This window comes from Mandrillus leucophaeus, unplaced genomic scaffold, assembly GCF_000951045.1.
Source record: "Mandrillus leucophaeus isolate KB7577 unplaced genomic scaffold, Mleu.le_1.0 Scaffold235, whole genome shotgun sequence".
In the NCBI taxonomy this organism is placed as follows: domain Eukaryota; kingdom Metazoa; phylum Chordata; class Mammalia; order Primates; family Cercopithecidae; genus Mandrillus; species Mandrillus leucophaeus.
Window position 1 is genome coordinate 1,363,506 of NW_012102421.1, and position 19,550 is coordinate 1,383,055.

Consider the following 19,550-nt stretch of genomic DNA (forward strand, 5'->3'; position numbering starts at 1 on the left):
GGGAGGGGAATGTTGGCTGGAAGCTCTTCTCAGCCTGAACCTGGTTCCCAGTGGCAAGTGCATGAGGAAAGCTCAGAGGGTGGAGCAAGCCTCAGCACTCCCCTGACCTGCTGCGGCACGTTGCCTGACTTGGCTTGCCTGTTCTAATCTGGACAGGTTTAAAAGGCATTGCTTGTCATTTGGTGCAGCTAGAAATCATGCCTCTGCATCTCCCATGAATAGAGGGATGTGCAATATGTAAAATTCCTAAAGACAATTTTATTTATAGCTGTTGCAAACAATGTTTATACAAAGTTTATTAAATATGTCACCCACATTGATTTATTCCAACCAATCTCTTCAATCACTAATATTTATGTGATGGGTTCAGTTGCAACAATTATTTTATATGCCGTAGAGTGTGTTATAACTAGGGATTCACCCCGGCAATTATATCAAAGATAAAATGCTTCCTGAAGACCTCAGGGCAGGCCAGGAAGTATATTATTGGACACAAGGTAGTTTAAACTGAATGCCACAGCACTAAATTTAGAGTGAGAAATGTGGAGCATCTTATGCTTAAATATTAAAGCTAGTTTCGTGTCCTTTCTGCTGTACCCTCGCTGCTGGGAAGGTGGTAAGCTCTTCTGCACATTCCCTTTCCCACATTCAAATCGTGGGCCTGGAAATGCTTTTCTTGTCATCTCCTTGAATTTCTGTCTGCTCTTGCTCCTCAGCAGCTTTTGTCTAGTACCCAAAATGGGCAGAAGAGCCTACTTGGCATTTACAAACACCTACAAAGGAAAGTAGACACATGTTACTTGCCCGCAAGGAATTGGCTTCTGATGTGAGTGACTGAAGCACTGTTAACAAAGAAACCAGAGTTTTGTAAAGAGCCTGAGGTAACCATTGAAACTATAAGATGACAAACTCAACAGAAAAAAACAAAGTTACTTAAAACCACAATTGAATGCAACTTCTGTTTCCTAAGAAAGACTAAATAGCCCTTTGTTTGGCAAAATTGTCTTGACAGACCCACTTTGGTTTAGACATTAAGGCCTCAGGGTATGGTATGAAAATAGAACTAAAACAAAGAGATAACAAAACCATACTATAAAAGAAGTTATAGTACTTTGGCGCTGAAGTTCACTGTGGAAAGGAGAGGGAAAGAGGTTGGTATCTAGGAAGAGAAAGAGGGGTGAACAAGGAGGAGGAGAATGTGATGGCCAACAAGGCTTTGTTTTAGTAAGACTGGAACGTGACCTTTAGGCACAGGTATGTGTAATATTCAGTTGAAATGCTTTGTTGTCTTGTAATATACGTTTCTCATCTTTTCCTCAAATCAACGTTTTGGGAAGTAGGAAGTCTGAACTTAATTGAACAGTTTCAGAAAATCACATGATGATAATCAGGAAACTGAGATACTTTGGTCAAATCAGGAATATACAGCCAGAGACTGGAAGGAATCTTCACTGAGAGATGAGGGCTTACCTTGAAATAATTTAAATCTCAGGGCACGGAAATAAACCCTTTTGACCTAAGCATCACGCAAAACTTCCCCAGAAGATAAATAGGCTCTTCTAGTACTTCAGTAGACTCTATTGAACCTATAGAAGTTTTGTGGCCATCTCTTCTTAGGAAAGCAATTACTCATGAGCTACATGAATCAATCAATTTATTAACAACTCATTGAGTGAGACTGGTATCAGGCTACATGCTGGACAAGAGACCCAAGAAAGACTTAGATCTGTGGGGAGTTTGCATCTTCATGAAAGAGGGAAGTAGATTACATTCATCTGAGGAGAACTGTCAAAAACATTATGGAGTGATTCTGATGTTATCTGTCCAAATTATCATTCAATGCAAAGAGGAAAGATTTAACTTCAACTTGATTGTGGAATTTGGGCCTTGACTTGTATGTCCATAAAACAGTTATCTATGAGGAAAATTTCACAGAACCTGAAACATAAGAGGCTCCCATTGTGGCTGTTAAAGGAAAAGTTGCAACCTTCATATTAAGTTGGTATCCAGAAAAATATATATATAACCAATTTAAAGACTTCACAGTTGTATGTGATATAGTGCTATAGTATCTCGTTATACTCTTCCTATGGGGATCTTGGTTTACAACTCTTGATAAAGAATGCTCATTCAGTAGAGCCCCACAGGGCCAAATATAAGATAATGTTGCTGACAAAATAAGATTCCCCAAATTTCTGTGTCCTGTGGGACCATGATGACAGAGTGTCTAGAGCCTAATTTATATATTCCCTCTGACTTCCAAGTTCCATTGAATTGCCAACTTGCCAACCCGCACTGCTATCTGATTGCTATGATTCCTTGGTATATGAAATGATGATGGAATTTCCTTGGAATTATATATCTTAAGCCATGATAGCATTCAATAACTTCCAGATGCCTTGACAATGATGGTCCACTGCGTAAGGAATTACCACAGATTATCTCCCTTTTGATTTGTCACAGTTTTGTATGGAGTTTATTACCAGTAGAAATATTAACCTAGCCATATACAGCTGTATATTTATGAGTTCTTTAGACCATATTACAAAAAGGATTCAGTGATTCTTTTTACTGACGTGGAAATGGTCAGTGATGTCTGCCAAGCTCCCAGAAAAATCAAGTAAAGAACCATAGTCCTACTGATGTGCATCCTGTCCTACCCACAGAACAAAAATCCAGTGCTCTAGAAACTACCCATTCTTCACATGCAGACAATGAAATAGGAAAGAGAAATGGTCATATACTGTCTACAGTATACCACACAGGACAGAGCAGGAGTTTTTCCTGTCTGCAATCTACCTCAGCCTTCATGCTCCTGCTACGCATATGATCTCCAAGACTGCACCACAGACCTATACAAAACTAATTGTTCATGTGATTTCCTTTCTGAGCCATTGCAGATGTCCCTTTCTGTAACAATTTAATTAACACTTTAAAATAATGATGCATTAATTAATGCCAAATTACAACGAAAATCCTGGAGAATTACACTTTATATCAACATTAATGCAAAATGAGTTCCTCCTGGATAATTTTTCTTACAATGAATACAAAAAGAGATAATACTAATTAGGCCATAAATTTAAATTTACCATAATTTCAATCCATGTCATTTATCTGTTCTCTAGCACAAAACAATTGTGGCCTACCATACATTCGTACAGCAACAGGGATGTCTGTATAGCAACCAGACCTTGGTCACCTTTGGGGTATTGTGAGATGAGCCTGAATTTTGCATTTTATATCTCAGTTAATGAAAACAGGGTGTGTTTGTGGTGCTTTTTTTGTGTGTATGAGGTGGTGGTGAGGGGAGAGGGGGAGAGAGAGAGAGAGAGAGAGAGAGAAAGAGTTTTTTAGAAAAATAAAATGCCCTGACTTGAATAAAGTAAAATATTCAATCTTTTACTATGCATGGCAGAAGACATCAGGCTCCGTCTATCAAGTTGCATATAATTCACTTTATTTCCACTCTTAGGATCATGACCCAGGATTTAGAAGAATTGTATCTGCAGGGTCATTTGTTCATGAACCGACCTAAATCACATCTTCCCATTTCCAGAAGTGACATGATCTGTATCTGTTATATTTTGTTTTTATTGATTCTAATAAGGAGATATTCGTTTCAGTATCAACAAGAGACAGAGGCTCAAAAGGTTCATTTTACAATGTTAATTGAAGAAGGATAATATTATGATGACTCCTCTATTGCAACTATTTTCTTTCTGAAGTGGCCCTTCACACTTGCCTTTTAAGTTGGTGTCTGGAACATTCAGGATCTGTAAAACATTTTCTTTTTAAGTCAAAACACTACTGACTATATATATTTTCATAAAATCGTAAGTATTTTGTTCTTACAAAAGTCTTTCCATGGTAAGAGAGAATGTTGGGGCACGTTCCTTCAAGGTGTAATCTTAAATTATACCTTCTCTTTGAAAAGGATTTCCAAAATAATGGGATTCTCACCTCTCATATTTAGGAATCTTGTCATATACATTGCTATCATGCCCTGAAAAACATATTTAATAAAATGACCAATAATAGAACATAGTGAATGTGGAAATTTGCTGACAAAACAAAACATCTTCCAAGAACAAGAATCTTTAACTTCAGAAGGGATATAACATCAGTATGGTCATGGCCCCCTGTACCTCTAGGGCATTTTCCTGAATATGTTGCTCCTCTTAGCAATCTGAGTTACCAATATGCTTGTCTTAAGATCTCTTTCCCCTTGCATTAAATGACAAGAAAAATTTGGTTCTTTGCAATGTTCCCATGTTCTAAATCAGCAACGGAAATTTCTGCTTGCCCAGGTGCTTGCTACTTTCTCAAAGAAAGTAGGCAATGGGCCTAAAGGAAGTCTGGCAGAAAGAAATTAATTTTTAAAAATCAATAAGCTCTGCCTTTGTTTTTATTCAGCTTTAGGGGAATACATATCAGTGACATTTACCTTGGACTGTGTTTCCATGCCTGAAATAACAAGAGCATGGCAGAGTGAATCAGGTGGCATGGGTCATCCATTCCACCTCCTCAGCCCAGTTGACTTCCAGGCAGTAAGTGATGAAGATGGTTGAAAACTTGACCTTGTCGGGCTATTTGGTATCATAGAGTCATCCTTCAACCATATGTACCTACTAGAGTTGTCAGGATTGTGTAATTCAACATGTGTTCTCAGGCTGCACCTGTAGAGTATTTCATGAAGATGGTAAAAATTAATGAGCTATTTCACCATATTTGTCATTAATTATATGCTTGAAATTTCTTAAGGTAATACCAGAAATTAAAAAGCATATATTCACAGTTTAGCCTGCTACCTCAAATAGTATTTGTTGGGTTTTTTTTTTTTTTTTTTTTTATCCTTTTCAGCATCACCCTTACATCCCCTCCCTATCTCATCCCCTTACCAGGAAACAGTAATAAAGATTATGCAAGCTTAGGAACATTTTAAAATAAAACTATTAAACAAGGTTATGGATTATGCCCCATTGCAGGCAGATGAATGTTTTTAGGTCTGTCCTTTTAATAGTATCTCAGCAAGGTTATTATTAAAAAGAAAGTATTTAGGTTATTTCTCACAGGTGATATAATTCAATCCTTCTATTTTCAGGTTTATTTTGAAATAACCGGATAGTGAAGTTGATGCCTTTCAAATATTGAATTATATTAGGTTCAAAATAGCAACTTCACAAAGAAAAATAACAAGCCTCTTTATTGAACAATCTTCCTGATTTTCTCTACCTACATTCATCAAAACACAGAACCAGTAGGAACCACCCTAGTGGTGAAGTCTCAACTCTTGAATTAGGTAGGAATTCAAATCCCAGCTCTACCTTGGGCAAGCTACTTGGACTCTCTAAGGCTTTAGTTTTCTCATCTAAAAAGTAGAGGAAATAATACAAATTGTTTGGAAGATTGAATGAAAGTACTTAAAAATGTTTTGCACACTTAGTTCAGGTTCTGTTGGGTATTTGAAAATTCATTTGTTGGTTCTGCCAACATTGATTGATCACCTAACATGGTGCCAGTCCCAGTCAGAGCCTTCTGGCAATAAAAAGGTGATTAAGATAGAATCTCTATCTAAAAGAACTTCATAGCTTAGGGGCTTATATAGGTACAAAAGTAAATAATTAAAATATGCTGTGCTATGATAGATGCATGAGCAAAATGCTACAAAATAACAATGATAACAAAAAAATTAGAGACTAATTCTAGAGAATTTGGGGAAAGAGTCACACAATATGTGATATTGAATTGTAACCCTGCAAAAATATACGTAACATCATTCCAAGAAACAAGGACAGAATAACCAGCAAGATGGCTGAATAGAAGCCTCTACTGATCATTCTCCTCACAGGAACACTACATTGAACAAGAATCCACACAAAAACACACAAGAACCAAAAATCAGGTGAGCAATCACAATACCTGGTTTTAACATCATATTATTAAAAGAGGTACTGGAGAGGATAGGGAAAACAGTCTTGAACTACTGCCACCACCCCTTCCCCATCCCCTGGCAGTAGCCACATGGTGGGAGAGAGAATCCGTGTACTTGGAGGAGGGAGAGCACAGTGATTGTGGGACTTTGTATTGCCAACTTGGGCTAAAGTGTGTTGGGGTTCTAAATAAACTTGAAAAGCAGTCTAGGCCACAAGGACTGCAATTCCTAGGCAAGTCCCAGTGCTGTGCTGGGCTCAGAGCTAGTAGACTTGAGGGGCATCCAACCTAGTGAGACACCAGCTGGGGTGACCAAGGGAGTGCTTGTGTCACCCTCCCCTAATCCCAGGCAGCTCAACTTGCAGCTCTGGGAGAGACTCCTTTCTTCTCCTTGAGGAAAGGGAAGAGTAAAGAGAACTTTTTTTCTTGCAACTTGAATATCATTTCAGCCACAGTAGGATAGGGTACCAGGTAGAGTCCTGAGGCCCCCATTCCAGGCCCTGCTCCCAGAGGACATTTCTACACACACCCTGGGCCAGAAAGGAACTAGCTGCCTTGAAGGCAAGGACTCAGTCCTGACAGAATTCATCACCTGCTGGCTAAAGAGCCACTGGGGCCTGAATAGTCAGCAGCAGTAGCCAGGCAGTACTTGCCATGGGCCTTGGGTGGAACTCAGAGCTGTGTTGGTTTCAGGTGTGACCTGATACATTCCCAGCTGAGGTGGCTATGAGGCGAGACTTGAGAATAGGAGAGCGAAAGGCAAAGGAGGCTTTTTCTTGCAGCTTAGATACCAGCTCAGCCACATGGGGTAGAGCGCTAAGCGGGCTCTTGGGATTCCCAATTCCAGGCGTTGATTCCTGGATGACATTTCTGGGCCTGCCTGGGGCCAGAGGGGAGCCCACTGCCCTGAAGGTAGATACACAGGCCTGGCAGCATTCACCACAAACTGACTGAAGAGTCCTTAGGCCTTTAGTGAACATCAATGATACCCAGGCAGTACTTACTTGAGGCTGGAGCCGGGGAGACAGAGAGGGGGTGGCCAGAGGGAAAGACTCCTCTGCCTGTGGAAAAGAAAGGGAAATGTGGGAAAGACGTTATCTTGTGGTTTGGGTGCCAGTTCAGCCACTGTAGAATAGAGCACCAGGTAGATTCCTAAGGTTTTCAACTGCAGGTCTTAGCTCTCAGACAGCATCTCGGGACCCACTTGGGGCTCCCCACCCTGAAAGAATGGACACAAGTCTGGCTGGCTTCTCCACTTGCTGATTGTAGTGCCTAGGGCCTTGAGAGAACATAGGCAGTAGCCACGCAGTGGTCACTGTGGGCCTTGGATGAGACCCAGTGATATGCTGGCTTCAGATCTGACCCAGAGCAGTCCCAGTGGTGGTGGCTACAGGGGTGTTTGTGTCATCCCTCCCCCAGCTCCAGACAGCACAGCACAGAGAGAGAAACTATTTGTTTGGGAGGAAGTAAGGAAAGAGAATAAGAGTCTCTGCCTTGTAATTCAGAGATTTCTTCCAGATTTTATCCAAGACCACCATGGCGGTATCTCTATGAGTCTGCAAGAGCCACAGTGTTGCTGGGCTTGGGGTGGCCTCTAATGCAGATTTGGCTGCAGTAACCAAAAACTTAGATCACAGTACCCAAGCCCTTGTGAATACCTGGAAAGCGGAAGGACTAGTATAAACAAGCACAGACTACAAAGACTACAGGAAATACCTACCTCTTCAATGCCCAGATACCTATGAACATCCATCAGCATCACGACCATCCAGGAAAACATGACCTCAACAAATTAACTAAATAAGGCACGAGGGACCAATCCTAGAGATACTGAGATATGTGACTCTTCAAATAGAGAATTCAAAATAGTTGTTTTGAGGAAACACAGTGAAATTCAAGATAGCACAGAGAAGGTTTTAGGAAACAAGGACAGATGTAGGAAAGAGGTGGGATCATCATGTGACAACCTATCCTGTGTGGTTCAGTATGGTATGCACAGGCTTATAACATCCTGTTTATGAACTTAGATTGTTCAGGCAAGATTAGATGTGAATTGCCAAACAATGTTTTTCCTATTTATAATTCTGGGCAGTTTGGTAAACATATAAAAAACCTTAAATTTTTAAGTATGGTATGCCACAGCATTCCTGTTTCTAGAGATTTATTTTAAGGGAACTGGCATATATGTGAACAAAGCTTTAGTTAGGAACTTCTGGTTCCTACCAAGATGGGAAACTAGCAGGGTTATTAGATATTCCTGCTCCAAATTCATCCTAGAGACATTAATGCAAAATGGGAAAAAGATTCTAGGAACAAATAGCACCACAAAACTTTGGGAAACCATTGGTAGAACACAAAGGACTTCTGACTTTTGGTTGTGTGCCAATGACTGGATGCAACAAGAGGTGAACTGCTATAATGGGAGACACGGGGTAATTGGATATGGCTGTCAACATATTAACTGGAGATGAAAGGTTTAATTTTTGTTTTTACTTTCCTCCCATTGTCTGGGGATCTTTAATGCTCCCATTTTGCTGCTGGCCTGGGCATCTGGTTCTGGGGGTGCAGAATCAAGGTAGCATAGCAAAAAATCCCTCAAGAGGTAAAAAATAATAATTAGGGTAAACAGATTCCTACCCGTCAGCTTTTCTCAGGCACTCCCTCATCCACTCCTCTACTCTGAACTCCACAGCTGGTGGACTACAATGTTGGGTGTCTGCCTTGCCATTGTTGCTTGGTTAAGCCTTTCCCAGAGGAGTTGCCTGGTGCTGTTGCAGCAAAAGGGAGTGGTCAATGGTGTGCTTAGCTCTCTGCTGTGGGCTCATTCTTCTTTTGCTTCTTAAACTTGCCTGGTCTGACTAAGACTTTGGTACTTTGGCTCTCACACTGTACAGTTTACCAGACAGTGCAGCTGACACTTAGAAAAGAACATGGACTTGTGGCCAAAATAAGAAATACAATATGACAGTCAACTACTTAACAGAACACAGATACTGCATTAAAAAATATACACCCTTTGTAAGTAAATTTTTTGTATAGATCGATGAATAACATAAAATAAATTGATAAAAATACTTACGTAATTAAGAGACAGGATGAGGAATAATAAAAATGAGTTAAAGAGTTAGATGAACATAGCTGAAAAAAAAATTAGTGAGTCAAAAGATTAGATTGAGAAGCTCTCCCAGAAGGCAATAGGAAAGAATGAAGAGGTAAAACTCAAAGAAGGTGATAATTTTAAAGGACAGAAGTGCCATTATCTGGATATAAGGAATCTCAGGAAGAAAAAGAAAAACAGGATGAAATATTTAAAGAAATAATAGCAAAAATGACCTAGATTTTTAAAAAGTGAAAGACCTTGGCATGAGGACTTACAGAACACCAAAGAAGAGAAATAAAACCACACACAAGGAATAACAAAACAAAAAGTAAATTCTACTACCTTTCAGAAGGGAAGAACAGTTCACCCACAGGAAAGAAAAGTAAGGTTGATATCAGATTTCTCCATAGCAGCATTGGATGGGAGAAAACAATAAAGTAATATTTTACACTATTAAAAGATAATTACAAGATGTTTACTTTGGCATTGCCTGTAATACCAAAATATTGGAAGTGACCTGCATATTAATATAATGGCACATTATGCAACCAGTTAAAAATTCTGTTGCAGAGAAATGTGCAAAAACATAACAAAGTGTTTGCAATACATATATTGCTCTGTGAATGAAAGAGATTATACACATGTCCAGGATGATTCCATTTTTATTTAAGTAGAAAGACTGAAAGAATATATGCAGGAATTTTAGTTTTTATTTTTGAGGACTGGTGATCTGGATACTATGATTTTATTTTTGTATTTCCCATTGTCCACATTTTCTCTGATGAACTTTACCACTTTTTTTTAGAGGAAAAAAAAAAAACAAACGATACTTTATAACTGATAGAACTAAAAGGCTGGATACTAATTGAGAGCAATTTTAAACACTGGGAAGCTACTGCAAAGGTCCTGGTGAGGTGTCACAAGGCTCAAGTTAAAGCAGTAACAAACTGGGTAGATCTGGGAGGATCTATTGTATTGACACCCAAGAACAATGAATGGGAATTTGTTAGCAATTGGATAGAGGACACGTCAAGGATGGCTGTAAAGATTCTAGCCTCTCTGATATTTTACTTATCATCAATTCCTAAATTTAGACTTGAAAGAACTATTAGATATGCCCTTCTAAAAAAAATGCTGTGATACACAAGGCAGATATTTATACTACGTTTCCAACAGCTCCTTCTATGAAAGCATTTTTGAAGCTGATTTGTAAGTGCACCCACATTGCAAGCCACAGATATTTTATTTTCAAGAAAAACATTTTCTGCAAACTCTTTCCCTACCTGTGTCATTAAGTGAAAGCAATTGCTTTATTCACCACTAACCTCTGTCTGAGTTCTTTTGAATGCAGGTTCAAAGGCACATTCCATGAATATATCTTATTCCCATGTGTGTTGAAACCTGCTGGCAAAATATGTGTTATTTCATATTCCTATGGTAAAATGGGCCAAGTACATGAATAGACAATTTACAATGGAAACAAACAAAGGACGAATATCCATAAGAAAAAAAAATGTTCTATTACCTTAAATTAAACCTACTTTTTAAATGGCGTAATTGCCTTTTTAAAAGAAAATACGTAGGGGTGACAGGATATGGGGAAGATAAATATTTTCTCATATGATTGTTAACTTTCTTGAAAACTTTATCACTACATACAAAGAACATTAAAACTCTCCTTTTCTTCCAACCCAGAAGTCCTATTTCTAGGAATCTATGCTAGTAAAATAATTAAGAATATAGCTAAGAATTAATTAATGTTTAAGATGAGCAATAATAAGATAATAAATTTTCTAAAAAACATTTAATGATATGAAATAATGCTGATGCTAAAGAAGTGACAAAGCTCAATATGCCACAGAATTTCGATTTTTAAATAGTTTATTTAGTTGTTTAATAAAAGGAATGAGAAGAAAGAACTTGAAATATCAGCAGTGATAATCTCTGTATGATGGCATTATTGGTGGTTTTTTACTGTCATTATTGTACTGGTTTTAGTCGAAGTTTCTAAAGTCAGAAATATGAGGATCTTTAAATCAAAGACAACTATTCAAAACAATTTATGTCCAATATATTGGACATAAAGAATGATGTTGGACATTCATTCTTAATGAAGCATGTATATGCTGCATACACAAAGAAAAATATTATACATTTGTATAGATATATATAAATAGATAACAAACAGATACCAAAATCAGTTCAGTAACTTAGGAAAATTACCACATGGCTATAGTCACATGTTTATTTAAGGACAATGTTGTCAAGGAATTGTCCATCATTTAGCCAACATTTACTGAGAGGCTGAAATCCATAACATGCCAGAGGTGAAGAGATTGAAAAATAATACAGTCCAAACCCTAAGTTCGCTTTGACTGGGAGGCACTGAGAAGTCACCGAAGGCTCTCAAATGCAGAGTGAAATAATTAGATAAGTCCGGTAATAATGTGGACAGTTGATTGGTGAGGTAATAGTTGAGGGACAGGACATCCAGATAGAAGGGTATTTTATTTTAACAATCCAGCGGGAATAAGTAATAAAGCCTGAATTGGGAGTGCGGGGCTGGAGAGCAGATGAGGTTTGGGAAGGTATTTAGGAAGCAGAATTGATGTAGTAGAGTCAGATTAATTAGGGTGAAAAGGTAAGAGGGAGTTAAACAGAACTGACTTTTCTAGGTTGGGTAACTGCAGAAGGCAGTGTCAGTGCCTGAGGTACACTATCAAACATTTGTCCACAATCTCACCACACTGTGGGCTTTTAATAAATATCAATTCATTGACTAATTAGGCTAATTTTTGGTCTTCTTTCGAGGAACCCAAGTTTGGATTAATAGCTATTTACTTTTAGCTTCTTGTGAGTTTGAGAAATTTATGAGAAAACAAGGACATGTGAATTGGACTTTAAAGATGCATTAATAAAATTGAGCTGGGATATGCAATATGTTCTGTGCCATTTTTGTCTAGGCATCATTTTTATATCAATGATACCAAAAGCAACTCCTAAACAAATGAGACAATTTTAAAATTTTCTACTTTATATCAATTAGTAACTAATTTGAAATGTCTTGATGTAAAGGTGGAAGATAATTCTGGTCCAGTTGCTAGCTTTAATTAGTTATTTCTAAACCCATATATTTTCTTCCTATCTTTGGGCTCCATATGTTCTTCTCCACTGAGATCTAAATGTATGCCCTCACTGAGACACAGTAAACAGGCATACTCATAAAGAGTACTGCCTTGCAGGAATGCCCTGTTGACATCACTATGCATATAAAACTAATCTTAGAAAATAAGAAATTACAAAAGTGAGGGATGTTTGAATGCATTCTTCTGTTTTACTAAAGTTGTTATAGATTCAACTACCTCAGCATTAGACTGATCTTAGAAGTATTAGATTCCAGCTATTCACCTAGTGCTTCTGCCACATCCCTACCAGGTGGTCAAGTCCTTGTTTAAACACCCCACAAAAGGGCTATTTGCTCTGCAAATATATTGTAAAATGTATTATTTAATTATTAATATATTTTAACTATTAAAATATATTTTAGTATTACCTTTCAGTACATTGAAATTTATCTTCCTACAGCTTATATTTATTGATCCTAGTTCTATCTCATAAAGCCAGGTCTCCATTTTGTGTATTAGTCTTTTAATTACTCACGTTTTTCTAAATGTTTTCTTCTTCATTCCCTTCACTTACTTCTCATGTGCCTTCATCTCTTTATTATCTGAATTACTTTATTCTGAGCATATACTAGATTTGTTCGTATCCTTATTTTTTTAAAAACAAGCTTGCTTATGAATCTATGAAAACAAGATCCTTCTTAAGAGTTTCTAATTTGATAGACAGCTATTTAAAACATATTTTTAAGAAAGGTCATAGGCCGGTCAGGGTGGCTCATGCCTGTAATTCCAGCACTGTGGGAGGCCAAGGTGGGTGGCTCAACTGAGGTCAGGAGTTCGAGACCAGCCTGGCTAACATGGTAAAACCCCATCTCTATTAAAAATACAAAAATCAGCCAGGTGTGGTGGCATACACCTGCAATCCCAGCTACTCGGCAGGCTGAGGCAGGAGAATCGGATAGAAACCAGGAAGTAGAGGTTGCAGTGAGCCGAGATCGTGCCACGGCACTCCAGCCTGGGTGACAGAGGGAGACTCCATCTCAAAAAAAAAAAAAAAAAAAAGGAAAGTCGTAAGTGATCTCTCTCCCTCCAGATATCTTTCTGTTAAATTCAGTTTCCAATCAGAAACTAGACTAATCTATCCAAACTGCATTCCCTACTTTCTTGGTTCAGGCCTTTCTATAAGCAGATGCCAAAACAGAATTATAAGTGTGAAAGAATTATTGAGGACCTTGCCTGTGTGCTTGTGAAGAGAGGGAACTGCAGAAGGCAGCATGAGCCCTGAGATTGAGATGCAGGTCTGACACTTGTGAACAGAGAGCCTGAAAGTAAGGGGATTGAGAAGGAGATGTCTCAGACTTCAGTACTGAAACAAACAAACAAACAAACAAACAAATAGAATACATGCAATATAATAAAAGTCATACTAGTTTCAGCCTTTTGCTCTCATTAAACAAAATGATGAAATATTCTGAAGTATTATGTACAGAATTCTGGGACAAAAACAACAATAAAGTGAGAATTAGTCAAAGATATATGTATCAGTGTTCATTTGGGAAAACAAAAAGTCACTATAGGTATTTTCAACAGAGATATTTTTGTACAAATAATTTTTATGTGTGTTGGAAGGGCTGGGATGGTGTCTTGGTTCATTTGGATTGCTATAACAAATTACTATAAACTGAGTGGCTTGTAAATAACAAAAACTTATTTCCTATAGTTCTAGAGGCTGAGGAGTTCAACATCAAGGTTCCAGCAGATTCAGTGTCTGGTGAGGACTCTCTCTTTTGGTTCATAGACAGAGCCTCTTCACTGCATACTCACAGTGGTGGAAGGGGCAAGGCAGCTCTCTGGAGTCTTTTTTCTAAGTGCACTATCCCCATTTATGAGAGCAGAGCCTTCATGATCTAATGACTTCCAAAATGTTCTACCTTCTAATACTATCACATGGGGGATTAGGTTTCAACACGTGAATTTGGTGCGGGGGACGCAAACATGCAGACCACAGCTGATAGCAGAAAGGAGGGTTGGAAGAACAAAAACGCAAAAGGGATTATACCAAGAGATCAGAAGCTGGTAAGACACCTGAGCTGGAGTCAATGAGTCGATACTCGAGCTGGAGTCAATGAGTCTGCCCCTTCTGCTACTTGTTGGAGATGGTGTTTCAGTTGGTTCTGTATCTACCAAAGGTGTATTGCCTGGACCAGGGCAAAAGCAAGAAAAAGATGCTATCTGTGCCCACTCTGCTAGAGTCTGCTATCAACACACACTCCTGCTGCTAATACAGCTACTAACAGTAATTGACAATGACTGCCATACTGTTGGATCCAGAAGGAGAAAACTTTACTGTTCCTGATGTCTTTTGATCTCTCACTAGTACCTTTTATTAGTAGAACTCATCAGGAAGACAGCTGGTAAAGAAGGTCAAGAAACAGCTTATAGACTTCTAGTCTTTAGTACACAGAAAAGCACAGAAGGGTGGGAATAGGAGCTGAGGGCGAAGAGTCAAATAGCTGGTATAGTGTTATATGCTAATCAACAGTGAACTCAAGAAAATTGGGGTTATAGTATAAAATGAAAATTGAGAATTTAAACTACATATAGAATTTCTAGTTTTATTGCATTGTAAGATTCCCCCATAGTTTTATTTTGAATATAAGATGTTTTAGTTTTGGCTCAAATATTGGGCTTCAATATATGAATTCTTATGTATTTTAAAAAGAACTAGTACCCTGTGCTTCTAGAGTATGAAAGATGCATATAATACACACACAAATGCATGTATTTATAATATTCTTAATTACTGTCATTAACAATTTTTTTCTTTGTCCAAATCCTCACTTCAAGTAAGCAGAAACACAGATCACAATTTTCAAAGGAGATTCTAGTTAACTAGGCTAGGCAGGGGGATCAAAAGGAATTAACCATGGGCTGTAAAGCATATAGTCTTGGAAGATCTGTGAAAGGAATATCAGACTCCTCTTTATTTCCTGAGTAGCGTCGTCTTTGCCTCACCTCTAATTTCAGCCATGATTGCAGCAGACCGTTCCATGAGCCTTCCACTCATTTTGTGCTGATACTGCCTTGCTCAAACGATGACCTAATGTCTGCATGTCTTTCACTTTCTGCCTGGCTTCTCTCATTTTACAGAAGGTGGAAGGAGCAACCAGCCTGTGAAAACAGGAGATTTGAAGGAGTTAATGCCCTTAGGAACATCTCCCAATCCATGCTAGATAGAAGCTGAAATAGAAATAACTCTCCTCATTTACCCTCTGTAACACCATTTACCCTCTGTAACAGCATTTTCTATGCTCCTTAGACAGTTCTGGGTGGGATTGAGCCACATGTGTCCTCCATGCTGTCCTAAAGAACACACCCTTATATTATCTTTTCTCTCTTCTATTCTTCCCCATTCCTCAATCCTACTCCCTGAGGAGTAGGAACACAGGTCCTTATTTTGGGCTTTGTTTACCAAGGAAATTAAAGCTAAATTACAAGGCACATTAATAACAGAGATTCAACTAAGCCACATTTTGAGGAGTCTGAGCAAAAAGAAGAAATACCTCATGTGACCCTGAGGCATTAGTGGCATTGAAGAAGGCTCTTGTTTTTATAGATTCACAAAAGGCATTAGTGGATGTGGAATGGGACGGAGAAAGTGGGGCCTGACAGTGTTTCCAGATTTCCTGCCACCTTTCACACTGGAAGCAAGAGAACAGCTAACATTGTTCAGAAGACACTGCCATTGTCTTCCCTCCACATCCTCACTTCTCCTTCTTCACTCACTGAAGTTTTGACTGATTATTCTGAAAGTAAAACATAACACATACCTTCACACGTGCACGTGTGCACACACAGCAACTATCTAGCATCCGTCTACTGCTTATCATTTATCCATATTTATATCTTTAAACACATACTATATATGTATTGTATATGCATATATGCCTACATATTCTTTATTCTGTGTCATTTTTACATTGAATATTCCATTTAGTCGACTTAATACACACTTTAGTCTACGCTGCATTAACTTTTTTCCTCCATAGTGGTTGTCCTCTTATCCATGTAATTCTATGACTTTGGTTGACCTTTAAATTACCAGTTTTTAAACTGCCTTATTTTTCTTTCCTGAGCTTCAATTTTGATAAAACTTTTAAGTTACCCAAAGTACTCTTTTAAGTAAATTTATGAACTGTAATATCTTAAATTTTGTGAAAACTTGAGATTTTGTTCCTGTTTATGCACAAAAGGTAGCTTATTTAATAATGCAATTTTGGAATCATAAACAGTTTTTTGAGCTAAATTGCTTTATTTCTTAAAGAAAAGCATTTGTTACAGAAGAGGAATCTGGGGACAGTGTGATTTTAATTGTTTTGTTCAAAATATACTTGGCTTCCTACCTATCCATACAGCACCACCACCACTCCTGGTTCATTTAGCCAAGGCTAACTTGCTCAGATGTTCTTTTAAACAAAGCAGTTAAAAACTAGTTCATTTCTTCAATAAGCATGCCTATGGCAATAGGCATTTATTGTATATTTATGTATATGAGACAGTATTTTAGGTAGTGGGCAAATAATAGCAAACCAAAAGACAAAAAATTCCAGTTTTCCTGGAGCATAAATTCTAGTAGATAAAAAAGATATTATATAACATAGGTAAACATTTATAATATTTTACATGGTAGCAAGAGCTAAGGATTCACCTTTCAGATGTAGGTAACTTACCATGATATTTGTGTCTCCTTTCATTACTCTGCTTCTTACACCTCTTTCCATTTTAATTCTAAAATCTTTTATAAACTTTAGAAACTCTAATCCATTATATTCTCTCTCTAACTTTAAATTTATGTTTTCTTTTTCTTCATTTTACAAGTATTTTTCGAGAATATCCTTTGAATTACTTGTTTTATTTTCTGCAGTATCAATTAGCAACTTCCAGATTTCAACAGTGATTTATCTTCATTCTTCTATCATTTTTAAAGTCATCTTTTTGAATAATAGAAATTCATTCACTCACTCAAAAATATTTACATTTATTTTGTTCCTGGTGCTAGAGAATACAAAGATGAAAATACTTTGAGTAATATATGCTTATAGTGAGAATACAAAGCAAACATTTTTTAAAGCACTTTCCCTTTTCTATGATCATCTAAATCTAATCATGGGAAGAATTTACACTTCTGTCCTGCTGATTTCTTTTTTACAAATTATATGTTGACATTTTCTGTTTACTTGTCTTTGAACAAAAAGATTTCTGTTTAGTCCGTGGGTTTGAGGACAGCCAGGATATAAGGATTAAACTCAGTTCTACACAATAGACAAAGATACTGGCAAGCTACCCAAATGCTCATTGAAACTGGAATCCAGCTTAAAGGGCTCAATTGTTAGCCTTAGCTAAATGATATTTATTCATTCCTTTGTTCATTTCCTTTGCTGGTTTATTCATCCAGTCAATTTTTGTAATATAGTCCAATTTAAAGAGAAGAAAAGCTACTAGTAGCTTATCAGATTTACTGTGGGACTTTGAAGCATATGGAACATGAAAACTGATGGAAACTTTAGGCAGAGAATTTTGCTTGTACGTGTACCTTTAAAAATGAACATTTGCTCAGAGGAAATGTGTGGTACTGGCATAGAAGTAGGAACATCCTGAATCTGTGGCTCAAATAATCTGCTTGATGCAAGAGTTAAGTGAGAAAAATGGAGAAGGCTTAGAACCAAGATTCTTAGTCCTAACCCATTAGAAGAAAGATTTGAAAAATTCCTTCCAGAACTGGTTTCTCATTTCATAGCGGTATTGCTCGTTTCTCATTTCACAGCCGTATTACATTGAATATGGTTTCTTTTTCAGATAGTCTCATAATTATATTAAGATTCCATAGATTGCTGGTCCTTCAAATCCCTAAAGGATAAATTTTCCATAGTGTAAGGTATAGAACTCCAAACCATTTTTTGATCATTTTATCATTAAAAATGTCAAATATAAAGTGTGATATTTTTTATAATAGACAGAGTAGACTTTGTTGTATGCTTGAAATTAACATTATATTGGTCTTGTTTTATCATAATGTATACTCATATATCCATCCATCTGGCTATTAATTAATTCATCTTACTTTTTAGAAATATGTCAGCATATTTCTCCTTAAATATTTCAGCATCCATTGCATTACAGTTTAATCTTTTTTGCACTTTTTAATGTAAAATTTGTATAGAATAAAATGCACATGTACTAAGTGTATGTTTGGTGAATTTTGACAGATTCTATGTAACTCAAGTTCTTACAAAGATATAGAATATTACCATTAGAAAATTCTTTAATAAAATTTTTAGTCAATTCCTCCCTTTTTGCTCTCAAAGTCAAAAGTTGTCTTACATTTTTCCACCACAAATTAGTTTTGTTTGTCTTAGAACTCCAAATAAATGAAACCACACTGTGTGTACTATCTTATGTAAGACTTCTCTTACTCAGCACAGTTTTTGATATTCAGCCATGTTGTGTGTTTCAATAGTTTGTTCTTTGTATTGCTGAGTAGCATTCCACTGTATAAATATACTGCAGTTGATTTATTCTTCTATTTACATACATATGGTTGTTTTCAATATTTGACTATTTTGAATAAATCTGAAATTTTATTCAATATTTTATAACAGATTTTTGCATGTATGTCTATGAGGGATATTGATTGGTAATTTTTTAATAATTTTTGTCAGCTATTAGTATTAGGATTATACTGGCCTCATAAAATGAATTACTAAGTGTTCTCTCTTCCTCTAATGTCTATAAACCTTTGTATAAGCTTTGTACTTTTTCTTCTTATATATTTCACATAATTCACAAATGAAACCATAAAGACATGCAGTTTTCTTTGTAGAAAGGCTTTAATAATTGGTTTATTTATTAGACATAGGGATATTTAGACTTTCAATTTCTTCATATGTTAATTTTGGTAAGCTATCTCTCTCTGCTCTCTGCTTCCCCAGGATTTCTCCATTTCATCTAAGTTATCAAACTTATTGGGTAAATTTGTTCAAAGATTGTCTCATTATCCAATGTCTCTAGGACCTGTTGTGATAACTACACTTTCATTCTTCTTACTGGTTCCTTCTCTTTTTCTTGATCAAGCTAGCTAGAGACTTATTATTGTGTTGATTTTTTGAAAGAACCCACTTCTGGCTTTGATAATTTATCTATTTCTTGTCTGTTTTCTATTTCATTAATTTCTGCTGTTATCCTGATTATTTCCTTCCTTTCACTTATTTTCCACTTAATTTTCTCTTCTCTTACTAGCTTCTTTTTTTTTTTTTTTTTTATTATACTTTAAGTTCTAGGGTACATGTGCACAACGTGCAGGTTTGTTACATATGTATACTTGTGCCACGTTGGTG